General features: G+C 33.3%; 1 non-coding gene across 1 annotated transcript; it reads left to right on the top strand.

Moving 5' to 3' along the window:
• Window positions 1–2782: 2782 nt before the first annotated feature.
• TRNAF-GAA (transfer RNA phenylalanine (anticodon GAA)) lies at window positions 2783–2855 on the top strand. The gene has a single exon. It is a non-coding gene; the product is annotated as a tRNA-Phe (tRNA).
• Window positions 2856–21389: the final 18534 nt, after the last annotated feature.

The raw sequence follows: 21389 nt of genomic DNA, 5'->3' as shown, positions 1-21389 counted from the left end.
TTGTAATTTCGTTGGTAATTTATTACCAACGAAATTGGTCTGTTGCTACTTACTAGTGAAAATCAATATGCTGCAATATTGTTAGTACTTTTATTACCAGTGACATTTGTTCGTTGTTACTTACCAGTGAAAATTAGTCCGTTGTAATTCCGCTGGTAATTTATTACCAAGGACATTTGTCTGTTGCTACTTACTAATGAAAATCAGTATGCTGCAACATTGTTGGTAATTTATTACCAACAACATTTTTTCGTTGCTACTTACTAGTGAAAAGTAGTTCATTGTAATTCCATTGGTAATATATTACCAACGACATTTGTGTGTTGCTACTTACTAGTGAATATCAATCCGTTGCAATATTGTTGGTAATTTATTACTGGCGACGTTAAGTCGTTGCTACTTACCAGTGACTATCAATTTGTTGCTATATACGCTGCTAATTATGACCCGTAATTATGAAATCAAAATCCATCATAAATTTGCTACTAATTCTGCTGGTACAGTTACTAGTTGACTTTCCGTTGCCAATCCGCTACTAACAGCAACATACTATATCTGCTACTAATTTTCGCTGGTAATCTGACAGTTTTTTGTAGTGTAAGCTCCTAAATATTTTATTAATATAATCTCCAGAAGATAAGTTATTTGATCGGAAATAATCATTGAAATATAAAAACAAATAATAATAATAATAATAATAATAATAATAATAATAATAATAATAATAATAATAATAATAATATTTAATATCAATCTTTCCTTTTTAAAATAATTATCTAAAAACAATTGATTAAATTTGTTCTGGTTAAAAAGATGAGGATAAAATTTATAAATTGTAGATGTTCGGATAAAATTGAGATGAATATACTATAGAATCATAAATTAGAATATCAGAATAAAATTGAAATAAATACTATAGAGGGTGTGCGTTAAAATCATAACACCTCTTAAAATAACATCATACCAGCATTCCTAGCCAATCACATGTACACGTGGACGAATAATAAGCTGCCATGTGGCAATAAAAAAAAACCTCAAGTAAAACTCTCGGCCACCATTATACAACACTGTATATAACAATTTTTTCTCGGCCAGCAATATCCAACACGCTATACAACAATCTATAGATTGTTGTGTAACATTTATAATATTGTTGTGTAGCGTTTATAATATTGCTGGATATGTGGTGTCACGGTGTCACTTTAAGAGGTGTTGTCATTTTAACACAAACCTACTATAGAGTATAGCATCATAAATTACAAAGATTGAGTAAAATTTTTAAAATTACAAAAGAAATTTAGGTTTAATTTGTGTAATAGTAATAGTAATACGGTGGTGGACTGAAAGAATATGGGATCGATTATCCAAAACATAAGATACATTCGTTAGGGTAAAAATACTTCCTCCGTCCCACAAAAGATGTCACACTTTCCTTTTTAGTTTGTCCCACAAAAGATGTCATATTTCCCTTTTTGGAAAAAGTTCTCTCTCACATGAATATAAAAATTATATATTCTCTATCCATTTAACACACAAAACAAAACCTCCTAAAATCTCGTGACGTCCCACAAGTGTGACATCTTTTGTAGAACGGGGAGAGTAGTAGATTATAGTATTAAATTATTTATTAGTCAAAATAAATTCTTCCTATGGAATCTCTCAAATAAGCCTGGCCTTGTCCAAGTCCACAATTAGCACAAACAATATAATCCTTTTATCTGAACATTTAACTTGACACGGTTTGCTTGCTTTCTTTCTTTCTACATTGTTTTAGACATTTTATAATGTTTTAAGTCAATTGGTGCTTAATATCACACTATTTTTATAAAATTCTATATTTTTACAAACTTCAAATCTGGTCAATAATATCATGAACGTAATGAGAATTTTTCTTCAGTTAGTTAATGTGGAAAAATTGCATAAATGGTGGAAAATTTGCATAAACGGCTTGCCGGGACTGGTTAGAAAGTTAACGTGAACTATGGAGAACAATGTTGTGTTGAGAGAAAAAAAAATAGAAAGAGTGAGATGGCATCGTAGATGACAAAAGATAATGGAAGAGAAAAATCTTAATTATGAGTATTAATGATATGTAATTTGTTTTTTAAACTAAATTATTAAGTGATGTCCCATGCCATCAATTAAATGTCAACTCCTCTTCCATGTTTATTTAATAAGTTAGAATCTATCGTTGATGGAAAATTCACAATCCAGTCAATTTGATGATATCATTTGTCACATTTGAATTTCTTAGAAAAAAATTAAAAATATAAAACACTATTGTATTGCATTACATGCCAATAACCCTTTTATTTAATAATACTTCAACGGTTCAGAAAATTTCTTATTAAATTTTTTATACATATTCTTTATAATTTATATACTCCCATTTTCACAATACTTACAAAAAACATAAACATAATCTACGTTAACTAGGAGTACTATAAAAATAAAAATAAAATAAAAGCTTTTTCTTTACTCACAAAAAGTGAATTATTTATGTGGGGCGTAGAAAGTATACAGAATTAATTTGAAAGTCAATTAAAAGTTATTATTAATCATGATTTATGTTTATTTTCACTAATTTGATATATTTGAAAATTATATTATACTTTAATAGTGCTTATATTGTTATGAAGCATAAATGAAAATGCATATAAACATATTGTATGATACAATTATTGCACACAAAAGTAACCCAGTATTAGAAATCAGAAATGAAAGTGACACTTAAAATAACTAATAGGATCTAAACAATTAAAAAAGTAAACAAGATACAAAAGCGGGGATAGCTCAGTTGGGAGAGCGTCAGACTGAAGATCTGAAGGTCACGTGTTCGATCCACGTTCACCGCATTTTATTTTGAAGCGTAATTTTCTGTTTACCACATTTACTGCGTTCTTACTTCACATATATTTATGTTTATAGGGGAGTGTTATATTGCTAACTAACTACAACTAAATAATCGTCATTAGATATTCAATTTAAGGGTCTAGATCATCAACCAAGAAATATCAATACGATCAACAAAAAACGTCAATAAAGCCATATGATTAATTCCATAAAATATCAATAGGGGTATTAATGTCAATTAACATGTTTAGTTATAACTAATTTTTAAAAGAAATCCCAAAACTTTAAATTCATATAACATATATCAAATTAAAGATAATTTTATAAGGATTCCAACGATATCATATATGCATATGTTCCGGCGTCAAAATTTGAAAAAAAATTCAAAAATTTTTCAATTTTTTCGTAAAGCAGAAATGTCAACATACTATATAAAATATGTCAATATAATACATGTAGAATGTCAATATAAGCAATGGGTTAACATTCTTAAAGCATCGTGTTGACATTCTCAAAGCATTGTGTTGATATTTCCGAAGCACTATATTGACATTTTCATCTAAAACTCTAATTTGGCGTTTTTTTTAATCTTTTTTTATTTTATTAATAAAAACGAAAATTACACGTGACAAATTGTAGACCACACGTTTTCTAAAACCATATAGCTTTAAATTAATTGTAGTTAGCAATTAAATGATGAATTAGCAATTTATCACTCCCCTATGTTTATATATTTGGTTTTTAATTGTCTATGGTCATTTATCTATTTCTGTTTGAGTTTATATTGTTTTCTTTTTGCAGTACATGCATTTATGTTCATTTGGTTGTACAATTGATTTTAATTTTGTATAATCGTTTATCTATTTATGGAATATCTTTTTTGTTTATGTCATATACTACTTTTTTAAATATATTAATACTTTGACCTAAATTTTGGTAATATTTATTAAAAACATATAACATATATGCATATTAAGATCCAAAACTGTTCTAATCAACACATGTGTCTATGTTATTTTTTAACTATTAACTTATTAAATTATATGTTTTTAGTTGTTTTATAAAGTGTTACTATAATATACATTGCCGATTTGTACTCTGCATAATTATATTATTTTTTAGTATTTTTGTTTATTTATAGAGAATGTGCAAATAGTATCAGAAAATTATTTGGTGCGTGCAGCGTGATGACACTAGTTTTGCACTAATTCCACATATGTTGTCCCATTCATACGAGAAAATATTTCATAGTATTGACATACCTAGTTGACAATAAGATTTGGTCAGACCAATTAATAGTTTTTGGACAAGTGTTACCAATAAGGCAATAAATATGTGTACTATGGAAACTAAATACACTTAATATATGGATGATAACATCAATTTATTGGTCTTTATTTCTTTATTTCTTTAATTTGAAATTTGTTATGCACATAAATTTTACTTCTTATTTTATATTTTTTCATATTATACTATTAAAAATTAAATTTAATTAATTTAAACTTTATTAGTATATTAATTAATTAATTAATTACAACTTTTAATATATTTTATAACATGTAAAAGTAATCAAAAAAATTAAGCAAGAAAATAAAATATTAATAATGTAAGAAAACTTACATTTGTTATGCAACGGAACAAATTTATATGCATCAAAAATTTCAATAACTTAGTAAAATGTTAAAGATGGAAGAACACTTATTTTTTGATGAATATTAATTAATTAATATTTCAAGAAAACTAAATTGTAGTCATAATAAATTAGTATACTAAAATGATATTTGATTTTTTACTATTTTATATAAAAAAATCTATAGAAGTAGTGATAAAATGTGATAATTTGACCTTTTTTAGTATATTGATTAATTAATCTTAATTTCTAATAACATATAAAAAGTTAATGAAAAATATTAAAGGTGGGAGAAAACTTTAATTTTATTTTTACTGAAAAATAAATTTAAAATGCATCACCAATTGGAACTTCTTGATTTGAATATTTGAAATATTTAGAAGAAATTCAGAAAGAATAAGTAAAAAGAAATAAAAATGACAAAAAAAAAAGATATTTTTATATTTAAAATATTTAATTAAAGAAATAAAAGCATAAAAATGCAAAAAGTATTTTAGATGCATTTAGTTTCAATATTATATATAATTACACTTCAATATTTATAAATTAATTCTAATATTTAATATTTCAATAGTATACTATAAACATATTAAAAGTAAGAAAATAAAATTTATGTGCAAAAAAAATTTCAATAAAAGAAATAATGGCCAAAAATTAAGGAAATGTTCCATATATTAGGTGTATTTAGTTTCCATATTATATATGGTTATTAATTACACTTGTCAAAAAACTATTAGCTTGTCACACCAAGTCATATTGCCAACTTGGTATGCCAAGACCATGAAACATTTTCTCCATTTATACCTGTTGAGCAATTACTCCATCCGTCCCATTTTTAGAGTCTCAGTTGAGTTCGACACGAGTTTTAAGAAATGCAAAGGAAAGTTGATGGAAAAAGATAGTGTAATGTGGACACTATTTTTTTATATTAGTTTTATAATAAAATGTGAGTGGAAAAAAGGTTAGTGGAATGTGGGGTCTAATACCATTTAGTGGAATGTGGAATATTCCAAAAATGGTAAACCGGAACTCCTAAAGTGGGACGGAGGGAGTATTATTTTTGTTGAAGAAACAATAAGTTAAAAAAAGAGTAAAGGCCAAAACTGGTCCTGAACATATGCCCATTTTACGATTTTGGTCATATACATTATCTTTTGAATTTTTGGATCCCAAACATTTCAACTCGGATCACAATCGGTCCAAAGTTAACTGCTCCGCCAAATTTTAACGGTCAACGTTTTTAATCCCGATTCTAACCAAGTTAAGTTGTTAAATAACACAAAAATTTAGCGACGGAACAAATCCGTCACTAATTGGGAGATTGGGAGATTCTCGGCTACGGCTACGGCGGATTCCCTCGCTATCCCCGCCGTGGACCTGTCCAAATCTGGCGCCAAAACCCTCATTGTTGACGCCTGCAAAGAGTTGGGTTTCTTCAAAGTGATCAACCACAGAATCTCCATGGATTTCCTCACCAAATTGGAAGCCGAAGCCATGAAATTCTTCCAATTGCCACCGCAGGAGAAGGCCAAATCCAGCCCCCGGCAGCAAGGTCATCGGCCGCAACGGCGAAGTTGGCTGAGTCGAGTACCTCCTCTTCTCCACCAACCCCGACCTCACCTCTCGCAACCCTAACTCCGCCGCGCCGATAATCTCCCATTCACTACGGTAATTCACTAATTCATCACTCAATTTCCGAAATTCGCTATAGCATGTAGCTGATTCCCTCGCTATCCTCGTTATTCACTATTTCATCACTCAACCCTAACTCTGGAATCTCCCGGGTTGATAACACAACAGTGCTTTTCTTTTTTAATATTATTTGTTTTGTAGAATTTTAAATGATAACTTATTCAAATAATTAAGGATATAATTAGGGTGTTAGTAATCATATTTAAAATCTTAATTTGGTCAAAATCGGGATTAAAAACGTTGACCGTTAAAATTTGACGGAATAGTTAACTTTGGATCGATTTTTATCAGAGTTGAAATGTTTGGGATCCAAAAATTCAAAAGACAATGTAGGATCAAAATCGTAAAATGGGCATAATGTTCAGGACCAGTTTTTACTTTTACTCTTAATAAAAATATGATATTTTCTTTATTTTTGGTTCATTAGTTAGCACATCTCCAACCATTTACATTAAGCTCAAATCCATTTGTGAGTATATGTCACACCAAAAAGTAATTTTATTCTAATTATTTACACAATAGCTTCATATTTGGTGATGTTCTGTAGAAAAAATGCAAAATTAAATTTGAATTTATAGTATTGTGAAGTATATGGACTCTAATTGTGATTGGGCTTGATTTATTTCGGCTGGGCTGATTTAATTCATAGGCCCATGTGATTATTGGTGTTAGCCCAATAACTAATAAGGGATACTCCGATGGCTGCCACGTGGATGCCTCTCTCGGATCTTCGCTGTTGGCCGCTGGAGCACACCAAATGCGCGCTCCACGTCCTTGCGCGCCGACTCCTGTCGTTCCGCAAAGTAGACCTTCCTTTCATCACTTGTGTGCCTGATCGTCTTTACAAAGACAGGCCACCTAGGGTATATCCCATCCGCCAAGTAGTAGTCCATATCATGCCGGTTGCCGTTGGCCACAAATGAGACGGTTGGACCTACGCCTTGGCACTTCTCGTTGAAGAGGGGAGACGAGTTCAGGACGTTGAGGTCGTTGTTCGACCCGGCTACCCCAAAATACGCATGCCAGATCCACAACCGGTAATCAACTACGGCCTCGAGGATAATCGTGGGATTCTTTGACTTGTAGCCGGTTGTGTAGGCCCCCTTCCAGGCAGTCGGACAGTTTTTTCCACTCCCAATGCATACAATCTATGATGCCTAACATCCCGGGGAACCCATGCTTCTCCCCGTGCATCAGCATCAAATTCTGACAATCTTGGAGAGTGGGGCTTCGAAGGTACTCCTCACCGAAAATGTTTATCACACCCTTACAGAAATACTTCAGATATTCCAGGGCTGTCGACTCACCGATGTGGAGGTACTCATCCCACATGTCTGCCGCGCCTCCGTAGGCCAACTGCCCGATTGCTGCCGTGCACTTTTGACTAGGGGTGTGGCCGGATCTGCCAACCGCATCGTGCCTGAAGCGGAAACACAGATATCGACGCTCCAAAGCGTCAACGATACGCATAAACAACTCCCTGCGCATTCTAAAACGCCGCCGGAACATGTTTGCGGGAAACCGCGGGTTCTCTGAAAAGTAGTCGTCATACAACCGCTGATTTGCAGTTATGTGATCCCGATCAATCACTGCTCGGCGGTGGACAACCCGTGGAGGGCGAGGTATCGCCTGCTATTCCACCCTACGCATGTACCGCTCTATCTCGCGGTTCATGTAGGCCTCCATAGCCTCGTTCATCCTCCGTTCGTACTCCTCAGCATCCCCGCCACTACCACCACTGCTACCATCCGCGTTACTCATCGCTCGATGATGCTCTTGTACATAAAGTTAGAGAGAGAGAAAACTCGTTAAAACAAGTGGTGTAAATGAAAATGAAACTAAAATTGCATTTATATAGGTTTTAAAAAAAATATTAAAATTCGGCGCTGGCCGATCGGGCCGCCACAATGGCGGCCAGCCACACGCAATCGGCTAACCCTGGCCGATTCTTTCGCCGATTTGGCACTAGCCTGCTCCAATGGTTCGGCTAGCCGACCGGCTAGCCACGTGAATCGGCTAGCCGATATTGGAGATGCTCTTAATATATATATATATTTTTTTGTATTTTAAGGGCGAGTTAAGTATAACTTAGAAGATAAATGCATGTGACATCATAAATTATAGAGAGATTGAACCGGACTAGAGGTGGAAATTTATCTGATTATATAAAGATACTAATAGTAATAAAATAGAGGAATCTTTATGTAATTTGTTTCTACGTGTTTTATAAGTTGACTTACCATTTCAGTCCCAAATCACAAGTCCTCAAACCTTGACAATGAAAATAGTAAACAAGAAACAAAATCTCCAAGATTGGAGAGACTATTTACACTACCCGTAACATGTCTTACACTCTTAAAAAGGTAAAAAAGCAAGGTGATTAATTATTAGAATTATTAATTCGATGATTATTCATTTTCATTCTCTCCCTTTTCATTGCGCTCGTGTACAGTATTGATACTTTTAAATAATCATTTTACTTAAAAAATTACAAATGATAATTGCAAAGTTAAAGCTATATTAACTCTAAACAATTTTTAGGTCCATATATAGACTGATTTACTCTTAATAAAATTGTAACGGATTAAAAAAAACAAGATTGAATTAATTAAAAATAGTGAGTTAAACAATTAATAAAAAGGAAAACTAATCACGTCTTTGCAATTTAACCCCCCAACATCCTCAAATTGCCGCCATCCCCACCCCAATTCTCTTCAAAATTCAAATAAAAAGAAAAAAATTATTTGTTGGAGTTTTTGAAACTCGATAATTATGTAGTGCCATGCGGCAAATTCTGTGTATGTAGGGGTAATATTTATGGTTCAATATGTAATGCTACTTGTTTAGTTGTTTTATTCCATATTCTTGCTTATTAAAGTGGTGAGTGTTGGGATAAAATTGCAAGCGGCATAGTTTGGTAGCTTTATAAAATAATCCTAAGTTAAATTATATCCATATAAATTATCTTAATAAATGTGATTACTAATCTATTCTACACGTTTGGTAGACATTAAGAAATATCAATTTTATTTTTTATGTTGTTTGATAGAGTTTCTAAAATAATAGATAAAATAGATAATAAAAATATTATTATTTAATTAATTTCATAAATTAAGGTTAATTACAGAAAAAGATAACATCCACTGCTACGGCAGCTTCTTCTCCATTACTCCACTCTCTCAACTCTCCATTATTCATTCCATCACTCCACTTCTCACCCATTTTAATCCCACTCTCTCCACTCCATCGATCTCCTCCAAATTTTGTATAAATAGAACTCCCCCATTTGCTTAATAACAGTTCAACAAAAATTGCAGGAGGTATACAAAATTTGTTGCTTTTGTAATTTCATTCCTGAACTTGTATTAATATATCTGTTCTTTGTTGGTTAGGCATGGCTGAAGGTTCCGCAGGTGGTAGTGATATGGGGCGAAAGACAAGACGTGCAGTTGAGATGTGTAGTTTTTTTTAGATGGAACGATTGTAGAGAAATAATAAAAAGAAATAATTTTTTAATATTAAAATTGATCCAGATAAAATAATCCGACCATGATGATCAGATAATTTAGTCTATAATATGGGAGATTATTGTATCGGGCCCATTTTTAATCACAGGCTTAAACATAAATAGTTTATGCTACCAAATGATCAATAATATAGGTTAATTAATCTAATCTATCATTGCCAGAGCTGCCAAACTAAAGTATTGTAGCACCCTTTGGTTAAAACTAGTGTTGACAATTGACATCATACAGTACTAAGATATCAAGAGAGAGAATATCATGTTTGCTGACAGTTAATTCCCCTAGAAGAAGACGAGGATAAAGAAGACGAAGTCAGAAGTTTGTGCTATATATATTTCATATAGATACATCATACTCCTCCGTCCCTAAAAGATAGATAACATTTGATAAAATAGATTAAAAAAATGACATGAGTTTTAACGTACAATTGGTAAAGTAAAAAAGAGTTAGAAAGAAAAAATGATTAAAGTAATATTAGTGGACTATGGAACTCAACTTATTAGAAAGAAAAAAGTTTATTTAAATAGAATTGGTTTAATTTTAAGGGATATCACAAATGACAAATGCGGTGTATTTTTAAGGGGAGAGGAAGTACATGCTATGATGCAATTGACTGGAGAGAGAAATTTTTGTCACCTTACAACCCTAAGTAAAAGTTTGTCGAAAATTTAGATTTGCCTAATATTTTGCCTCTCTTTTAAATTTCTTAACTTTCCTCAAATTAGGTTTCCTATTTCAAGGGTTTCAACGAGAAGAAGAATATCCACAAGAAGAGAGAGAGAGGGAGTGAGTGAGAAGGAATCAAAATCCATCCTCATATCTAAAACACATATTTTCTCAGTTCCTTATTAATAGATGTACTTCTTTTCGACACACTGAATAAGAATAGTGTGTTAAGTGGATAGTGAATAAAGTAAAAAAGAGTGTTACTTTTTGCAAAAAATAGAAATAACTCAATTATCTTGGAACTTTACAAAATAGAAAAATGACTCAAATAACATGAAACGAATGGAGTACTACTATTCAGAATATGCACAACAAGAGAGAGAAGGAATAAAAATTCCTCATACTGTATATCATACTAAAACACATACTATTATTCAAGAATATGCACAAGAAGAGAGAGAAGGAATCAAAATCCATCCTCATATCACTAATGAGTCGATCGATGTATGATCACATTCCTATTCCCCAGCAACCAAAATCCCATCCATGCATGGTCCAATAAAAAGAATGATGAAGTAGTAGTAGAGGAGTAGCACAAGAAAAGGAAACATTATAGTAATATGTATTTTACAAGGTTGATGATCATATTCATAAATAAGATGATGAGATTAGGTGTCGTCGCCCATCCATGCAGCACGTTCTCGTTCTCCTTCACCCATCTCCAAATCTATAGTTATGTCATATCCGGGGTTCCTACTAAGAACCCCTTCCAAACAGTGGAGGACTCCGGTGACCACGAGTGAGAAGCTTGGGTAAGTGGACAACCATGCTACTAGGAAATAGGGCCAACACACACACTGTGGGAGTATTAGGCACGATAAAAAGGAGATGAACACTACAACACTAAAACTGTGGAAACGCACTTGCAGAATGCGAGCTTGAGATATTCGAATCGAGTAAAAGGAGAAGAGAACCAATACAGCCCAAATGGTAGAAAACTTGGTCCATGTGTTGAGTATACCAAAGGCGTCCCAAATCCCATCATCCACCAATGATTTCAGAATATTGATTAATAACATCGAAACAAATCTCAATTCACATGAATACATTTTTTTCTATATCATCATTTTTATTCTCTCTAGTTTTATAGACAATTTTGTCACGCGAATGGGCCCATCTTGGTCTATTCGTCGACGTGGTTTTTGCTACTTTAACGTACAGAAAATGATCTTCACTTAATTGCTCTCTACATCACTGGGAACTGATATTAACAGCTAAATTATAAAGTTAGAGATAAAAAAAATTCCTTAAACATGTAACTTTTCAACTTGTAATTCCTCTAGTGTTTTTCGCACTATAATTCAAACTCACGACAGGACCAGGCGCTTATTGGAAACTGCTATGAAGGTTCCCTTAGATAAAGTTTGATTATTTTAGTATTTATTGACATATCTTTGTCGAAAGTGGAGTGTTGACAAATTGTTGTAATAAACACTTGTTTTGATAGACATAGCAACGCATGCAGTCAATTTAACAAATACTCCCTCTATCCCATTAAAAATGAAACGTTTTCCTTTTTTGGTTGTCCCATTAAAAATGAAACGTTTCATAAAATGGAAACAACTCTATCTCTACTTTTTCATCTCTCTTACTTTACTCTCTCTTCATTTACTCACAAAACAACACTACATAAAATCCCGTGCCGATTCCCAAATGTTGCATTTTAAGTGGGACGGAGGGAGTATGAATTACCTCCGTCAAGTCCCAATTAAATGTTTATTTGTACTAATCAAAAAAAAAATGTTCATTTCATGTTTACTAGTTTTGATAAATAGACTCTATATTTCACTAACTTATTCTATTCGCAATCATTATAAAACTACTTTCTTTGTCCCACAAAAGATGCCCCACTTTCTTTTTTCATTTATCATATATACGAAAAATGTCACATCTTCATTTTGAAAAAAGTTCTCTATTATATTAATATAAAAATTACATTTTCTCTTTTCACTTAACACACGAAATAAAATCTTCTAAAATCATGTGCAATTTCACAAGTGTGACACTTTTTATGAGACAGAAGTCGAAAGGGAGTATAAGATCAAAGTAGGTTCACGCTCCACTAAATTTTTCTGGTCCTTCACAAGTGTTATCTTTGTTTGTGTTTTAATTAGCTAGAATTTTTTTCTGGTTTGATGTCTTTGTTCCTGCTATATGAAGGGGCTCTGTTGTGTTAGGGTGCACTATTTTTGTTTTATCTTTTGTTGTGTTTAGAGGCTTGCAAATGTGCCTCACTCCCTTTTGTTGAAAATTTGCTCAACTTTTCTGGTTTGAGCATTTTATTCCCATAAAAAAAATCTTCATAAAATCAAATAATATTTTAAAAATTCGCACCGATCAAATATGAGATATTTAGTGGAATCGGAGGGAGTATCAATAACAATAGAAAATTCCAACTACAATTTAAAACACAATTCAAACTAGAGATCGACGCATACGAAAAGTGGCATGCCCCATGGTGTGCCAACTGTTAGACATTATTTATCATCATATATTCAAGAATACATAATTGAATATAAATAAAGCAAGATCTTCGAACAACATGTATTTCACGCAAACCATAAACATAATAGGATCGAGATATACCTTGGCGATCCATAGCGGAAGCGATTGAGGAAGGAGGAGACGATTTCCTTGAACCTTTTCCGGTGTAGTGGCGCAGCTTCAACTCCAAGGATTTGTTTCTCTCTCTTTCCCTCGTTTATGTGTTCTCTGTAATGTGTGTGATTTGATGAGATCCCACACTTGTATTTATAGGCAGAGAGAGGACAAACCCTAATTATCAAACCCTAAAAGCCCTTTCCATCAAAGAGGCCAAGTAATAATATGGACGATTCTTTTACATTAATATTGTAATATATTGACCATAATTATAGGAATATAATTCCTAAATCAATCGTATTACTAGTTGGTTATAATATTAATTGTAATCATTGCAATTTATATATATGTGCTCTAATTTGAACCACTACATATATACACCCTTTTCCATATTGGAATTACTATAGAAAAGGAAATGTACTGTATATATTAGTGATCAACTAATAATTTAGAGAGCATATTATAGCTAATTGACCGTCCCTTTTCATTCCAATTAATACGATAATTAATTGATAGTAAATTAATTAGGGAAAACGTGTCTTATACCAAATATATGTATTATACTAAAAATCCAATTCTATTTAGGATTCTATCACATGTCACATATGTGAGACATAAAACTTGCACCAACTGGGTGCTCGCGGTACAAAGACTCTCGTCATATGATAGGCCAAGGCACATTAATACATTCTCCCTCGCTCTCCTTCTCCGTATAATATTTTATCGTGTTTTATCAATAACTGCATTTACATTGAGTGAATTGGAAAAAAAACTTTGGATCCACATAGAGAGAGAAGATCTACGGAAAATATGATACTCTCTCTGTCCGCCATTATGAGTCTCATTCTTTGGCGGCACGACACTGGTTTTAAAAATTGTTAAAAAAAGTGAGTGGAAAAAGGATAGTAGAATATAGGCCCCATTTGCATATATTATTTTTAAATATAATGTGAGTGAAATGAGTTAGTGGAATGTGGACTCTATTACTATTTTATAGTAAAAATGAATTGGGACTCCTATTCGCGGAAGAACTAAAATAGAAAAACGGGACTCCTATTCACGGGCGGAGGGAGTATTTATTCATAAAGTGGGGTATTTAAATTAATAAATACTCCATAAATTGAAAAAAAAAATGATGCCGGGGCGCAAGGATCTCACTACCGCCTGCCTTTCAGCCACATGGCAGGCTGCAGTGCAACCGTGGCTGTGGCGTGGCTGTTCCGCGTAGACACTCTTATAACTATTTGAACTTGAATTTTTTTGGGGTTTTTTTTTATATAAAATCTCAATTAAATAACGAAATAGCCTAAAGGATCCCAACCCAAAATCGAGATTTATTTTCATTAATCAGAAATTAAAAGTTACTGTAGTACTATTTTAGTTGGCAATCATGTTGAAAATATTCAGTCTATTAGTAGAAAATAGAAAGATGCACTGAATCCGTACGACTGATTTGTCATATAGTAGTAATTGTAAAAGACTTCGCATAAGTAAAGATTCAATTAATTCGTTGAAAAATCCATTAACTATGATTTTTTTTTATTATGACTTATGTGGAACCCTCGCTAAATCTTTTGTGCGGTCACCGAATCCATTTGTTATTTGCCCCACATATTTCTCAATTCATTATTCATTGTACTTCATTGTTGTAGTCACCTAATCATCCATTTGTGTAATATTCTGTAGTGAAGAAAATGTAACAAATCAATGATTGATTAAATGTACGACTCCGATAACCGAATTGTTAACCTATAAAATTTGGATTATAGTATTAAATTGTTCCATAAAAATAGCACATTTTGAATTGACCATAAATTTTGATAAACGATTGGTAAAACGGTCGATGATAATGTGTATTATAATTTCTTGTACTAGCACATTTTGAATTGACACATGCGTAGAGACGTCTGGTGCATATTTTGAAATATAGGTACCTCCAGCATTTGATGTAAGGGCTAATTTTGTAGTTCACTCAAAAGAAAAATAGCTAGAAAAAAAAGTGATTGAATTATTGTTGATAGAGAATATGGTCAATCTTGTTAGATAAAAAAAAAGATGGATGAAATCAAAATGGCAAAAATAGTACTCCTAGTATTATATTTTTATGAGACAATGGAGTATATCAAAATGATAAATTAGTTAAAAATAAAAATTAGAAATTAAAACATGAAATAAATTCTCAAATATAACAAATTTCATAATTATTAATTAAAATACTCCTAAAATTTTGCAAAATCGGACTTTAGTCCGCTTCTGAAACTACTAATTGTTCAGGCTTTCAGCTATGCGTTTGTCTGTTATGTCCTTAAATTACCAATATATAATTTGTAATTTGCGATGCAATAGTTTCAATTTACTTACAATTATTACTATTAATATGTGTACAATTATTTATTTAAAATTGTATTTAATTTTTTAAAATATGTGCCTGACGACACCAGAAAGGTGTCTACACTTTTAGATAGCTAGCCTATCCATACTAGTCCAAATATATTATCGGATACAAAACTGGGCCTATTGCAGGCCGAATATTGAGACCTAGTTTAATTATTTTACAGGCCCGCATAGCATGATCTAGTTCAATTAATTATTTTTCTAACTTTATTAGAGGAGTACAAATTAGTAGACAATAGGCAGCATGATTGAACTTGTAAAAATATTTCAAGAATTTTTTTTAGTTTATATCAAATATGATACGGAACTTCACTTATGCGAGTGAATATGTTTTGTTCAAATATAGTTTAATTTTCTTTCATATAAAGAAAGAAAGGCACATGCAAAAGACCATATCTAACCATACATTAAATTTTATTTTTGGCGTAAATTATTTTTCCAATTACTGTAGGGATCAGATCACTCGGGATTCGCTAATTACCGGGACCTCTTTATTGATTGATCTCTGAGATGGCTAATCTCAGAAATTACAAGCCAAATACAACAATAGCTACAAGGTAGCAAGATTACAAATACACTAAGTACAGTGAGTACAAATCAGGAACCCTAGCTACTAGCCAAGCCTTCAATCAGGCTGGACTCCTCAAGGTTGATCCGATTAAGCACCTGCACACTAAGTAGAAGTATTAGTAATCAAACGCAAGATCCTTGCGGATCTAAACTGAAATAGCAACTAAGATTCAGAAGATTTAGGATATGGCTCAGGTCGCACACACACGACTTCACAGGGCCAAGGACCTCCTCAATTTTCACCAACAAGTCTCAAGGGAGCACCGCGAAGTAACCAAACCCTAACCCTAGGGATACTCCGACTGCTACAACACAAGAAACCACCTCAGTCACACAGAACTCACAACAATCTCAGAGCACTTCTCTGCAACACAAGAACCCTCAAGGAATCCTCCAATCTCTCAAGAATCCAACGAAGAGGTTGGACAAACCCTAGATCTGAGAAGGAATGCTCAAACACTCACACACTCAGAAGCTAAACCGATGATTCTCTCTAGAGGGAAACAGAAGATCGGAGAAGATAACCGGTGAACGGTGCCGGAATCCAAAGAGAGAGAAGAGAGAAGCAGGAGCGGCTCACACAAGAGAGAGAGAAGATGGTATCGAATGAATCAGAATGTGATGAGTCTCAAGACTCATAACAAACACTAACCTAGATCCAACGGCCAACAGCCAAGATCCGAGAGAGGCATCCACGTGGCAGCCATCGGAGTATCCCTTATTAGTTATTGGGCTAACACCAATAATCACATGGGCCTATGAATTAAATCAGCCCAGCCGAAATAAATCAAGCCCAATCACAATTAGAGTCCATATACTTCACAATACTATAAATTCAAATTTAATTTTGAATTTTTTCTACAGAACATCACCAAATATGAAGCTATTGTGTAAATAATTAGAATAAAATTACTTTTTGGTGTGACATATACTCACAAATGGATTTGAGCTTAATGTAAATGGTTGGAGATGTGCTAACTAATGAACCAAAAATAAAGAAAATATCATATTTTTATTAAGAGTAAAAGTAAAAACTGGTCCTGAACATTATGCCCATTTTACGATTTTGATCCTACATTGTCTTTTGAATTTTTGGATCCCAAACATTTCAACTCTGATAAAAATCGATCCAAAGTTAACTATTCCGTCAAATTTTAACAGTCAACGTTTTTAATCCCGATTTTGACCAAATTACGATTTTAAATATGATTACTAACACCCTAATTATATCCTTAATTATTTGAATAAGTTATCATTTAAAATTCTACAAAACAAATAATATTAAAAACGAAAAGCACTGTTGTGTTATCAACCCGGGAGATTCCAGAGTTAGGGTTGAGTGATGAAATAGTGAATAACGAGGATAGCGAGGGAATCAGCTACATGCAATAGCGAATTTCGGAAATTGAGTGATGAATTAGTGAATTACCGTAGTGAATGGGAGATTATCGGCGCGGCGGAGTTAGGGTTGCGAGAGGTGAGGTCGGGGTTGGTGGAGAAGAGGAGGTACTCGACTCAGCCAACTTCGCCGTTGCGGCCGATGACCTTGCTGCCGGGGGCTGGATTTGGCCTTCTCCTGCGGTGGCAATTGGAAGAATTTCATGGCTTCGGCTTCCAATTTGGTGAGGAAATCCATGGAGATTCTGTGGTTGATCACTTTGAAGAAACCCAACTCTTTGCAGGCGTCAACAATGAGGGTTTTGGCGCCAGATTTGGACAGGTCCACGGCGGGGATAGCGAGGGAATCCGCCGTAGCCGTAGCCGAGAATCTCCCAATCTCCCAATTAGTGACGGATTTGTTCCGTCGCTAAATTTTTGTGTTATTTAACAACTTAACTTGGTTAGAATCGGGATTAAAAACGTTGACCGTTAAAATTTGGCGGAGCAGTTAACTTTGGACCGATTGTGATCCGAGTTGAAATGTTTGGGATCCAAAAATTCAAAAGATAATGTATATGACCAAAATCGTAAAATGGGCATATGTTCAGGACCAGTTTTGGCCTTTACTCTTTTTTTAACTTATTGTTTCTTCAACAAAAATAATACTCCCTCCGTCCCACTTTAGGAGTTCCGGTTTACCATTTTTGGGGGTCCCATTTCAGGAGTCCCGGTTGGAATATTCCATAAATGGTATTAGACCCCACATTCCACTAACCTTTTTTCCACTCACATTTTATTATAAAACTAATATAAAAAAAATAGTGTCCACATTACACTATCTTTTTCCATCAACTTTCCTTTGCATTTCTTAAAACTCGTGTCGAACTCAACTGAGACTCTAAAAATGGGACGGATGGAGTAATTGCTCAACAGGTATAAATGGAGAAAATGTTTCATGGTCTTGGCATACCAAGTTGGCAATATGACTTGGTGTGACAAGCTAATAGTTTTTTGACAAGTGTAATTAATAACCATATATAATATGGAAACTAAATACACCTAATATATGGAACATTTCCTTAATTTTTGGCCATTATTTCTTTTATTGAAATTTTTTATGCACATAAATTTTATTTTCTTACTTTTAATTTGTTTATAGTATACTATTGAAATATTAAATATTAGAATTAATTTATAAATATTGAAGTGTAATTATATATAATATTGAAACTAAATGCATCTAAAATACTTTTTGCATTTTTATGCTTTTATTTCTTTAATTAAATATTTTAAATATAAAAATATCTTTTTTTTTGTCATTTTTATTTCTTTTTACTTATTCTTTCTGAATTTCTTCTAAATATTTCAAATATTCAAATCAAGAAGTTCCAATTGGTGATGCATTTTAAATTTATTTTTCAGTAAAAATAAAATTAAAGTTTTCTCCCACCTTTAACATTTTTCATTAACTTTTTATATGTTATTAGAAATTAAGATTAATTAATCAATATACTAAAAAAGGTCAAATTATTACATTTTATCACTACTTCTATAGATTTTTTTATATAAAATAGTAAAAAATCAAATATCATTTTAGTATACTAATTTATTATGACTACAATTTAGTTTTCTTGAAATATTAATTAATTAATATTCATCAAAAAATAAGTGTTCTTCTATCTTTAACATTTTACTAAGTTATTGAAATTTTTGATGCATATAAATTTGTTCCGTTGCATAACAAATGTAAGTTTTCTTACATTATTAATATTTTATTTTCTTGCTTAATTTTTTTGATTACTTTTACATGTTATAAAATATATTAAAAGTTGTAATTAATTAATTAATTAATATACTAATAAAGTTTAAATTAATTAAATTTAATTTTTAATAGTATAATATGAAAAAATATAAAATAAGAAGTAAAATTTATGTGCATAACAAATTTCAAATTAAAGAAATAAAGAAATAAAGACCAATAAATTGATGTTATCATCCATATACCTAAATATTACCCCTACATACACAGAATTTGCCGCATGGCACTACATAATTATCGAGTTTCAAAAACTCCAACAAATAATTTTTTTCTTTTTATTTGAATTTTGAAGAGAATTGGGGTGGGGATGGCGGCAATTTGAGGATGTTGGGGGGTTAAATTGCAAAGACGTGATTAGTTTTCCTTTTTATTAATTGTTTAACTCACTATTTTTAATTAATTCAATCTTGTTTTTTTTAATCCGTTACAATTTTATTAAGAGTAAATCAGTCTATATATGGACCTAAAAATTGTTTAGAGTTAATATAGCTTTAACTTTGCAATTATCATTTGTAATTTTTTAAGTAAAATGATTATTTAAAAGTATCAATACTGTACACGAGCGCAATGAAAAGGGAGAGAATGAAAATGAATAATCATCGAATTAATAATTCTAATAATTAATCACCTTGCTTTTTTACCTTTTTAAGAGTGTAAGACATGTTACGGGTAGTGTAAATAGTCTCTCCAATCTTGGAGATTTGGTTTCTTGTTTACTATTTTCATTGTCAAGGTTTGAGGACTTGTGATTTGGGACTGAAATGGTAAGTCAACTTATAAAACACGTAGAAACAAATTAAATAGAGATTCCTCTATTTTATTACTATTAGTATCTTTATATAATCAGATAAATTTCCACCTCTAGTCCGGTTCAATCTCTCTATAATTTATGATGTCACATGCATTTATCTTCTAAGTTATTATTAACTCGCCCTTAAAATACAAAAAAAAATATATATATTAAGAGCATCTCCAATATCGGCTAGCCGATTCACATGGCTAGCCGGTCGGCTAGCCGAACCATTGGAGCAGGCTAGCGCCAAATCGGCGAAAGAATCGGCCAGGGCTAGCCGATCGCGTGTGGCTGGCCGCCATTGTGGCGGCCCGATCGGCCAGCGCCGAATTTTAATATTTTTTTTTAAAACCTATATAAACGCGATTTTAGTTTCATTTTCATTTACACCACTTGTTTTAACGAGTTTTCTCTCTCTCTAACTTTCTGTACAAGAGCATCATCGAGCGATGAGTAACGCGGATGGTAGCAGTGGTGGTAGTGGTGGGGATGCTGAGGAGTACGAACGGAGGATGAACGAGGCTATGGAGGCCTACATGAACCGCGAGATAGAGCGGTACATGCGTAGGGTGGAACAGCAGGCGATACCTCGCCCTCCACGGGTTGTCCACCGCCGAGCAGTGATTGATCGGGATCACGTAACTGCACATCAGCGGATGTATGACGACTACTTTTCAGAGAACCCGCGGTTTCCCGCAAACATGTTCGGGCAGCGTTTTAGAATGCGCAGGGAGTTGTTTATGCGTATCGTTGACGCTTTGGAGCGTCGATATCTGTGTTTCCGCTTCAGGCACGATGCGGTTGGCAGATCCAGCCACACCCCTATTCAAAAGTGCACGGCGGCAATTGGGCAGTTGGCCTATGGAGGCGCGGCAGACATGTGGGATGAGTACCTCCACATCGGTGAGTCGACAGCCCTGGAATATCTGAAGTATTTCTGTGAGGGTGTGATAAACATTTTCGGTGAGGAGTACCTTCGAAGCCCCACTCCCCAAGATTGTCAGAATTTGATGCAGATGCACGGGGAGAAGCATGGGTTCCCCGGGATGTTAGGCATCATAGATTGTATGCATTGGGAGTGGAAAAACTGTCAGACTGCCTGGAAGGGGGCCTACACAACCGGCTACAAGTCAAATAATCCCACGATTATCCTCGAGGCCGTAGTTGATTACCGGTTGTGGATCTGGCATGCGTATTTTGGGGTAGCCGGGTCGAACAACGACCTCAACGTCCTGAACTCGTCTCCCCTCTTCAATGAGAAGTGCCAAGGCGTCGGTCCAGCCGTCTCATTTGTGGCCAACGGCAACCGGCATGATATGGACTACTACTTTGCGGATGGGATATACCCTAGGTGGCCTGTCTTTGTGAAGACGATCAGGCACACAAGTGATGAAAGGAAGGCCTACT

The sequence above is a fragment of the Salvia hispanica genome, chromosome 1 (genome assembly GCF_029641045.1).
Source record: "Salvia hispanica isolate PSC_SH4W2 chromosome 1, Shi_PSC_v1, whole genome shotgun sequence".
Classification (NCBI taxonomy): domain Eukaryota; kingdom Viridiplantae; phylum Streptophyta; class Magnoliopsida; order Lamiales; family Lamiaceae; genus Salvia; species Salvia hispanica.
This window is presented reverse-complemented; position numbering and strand designations above follow the sequence as displayed.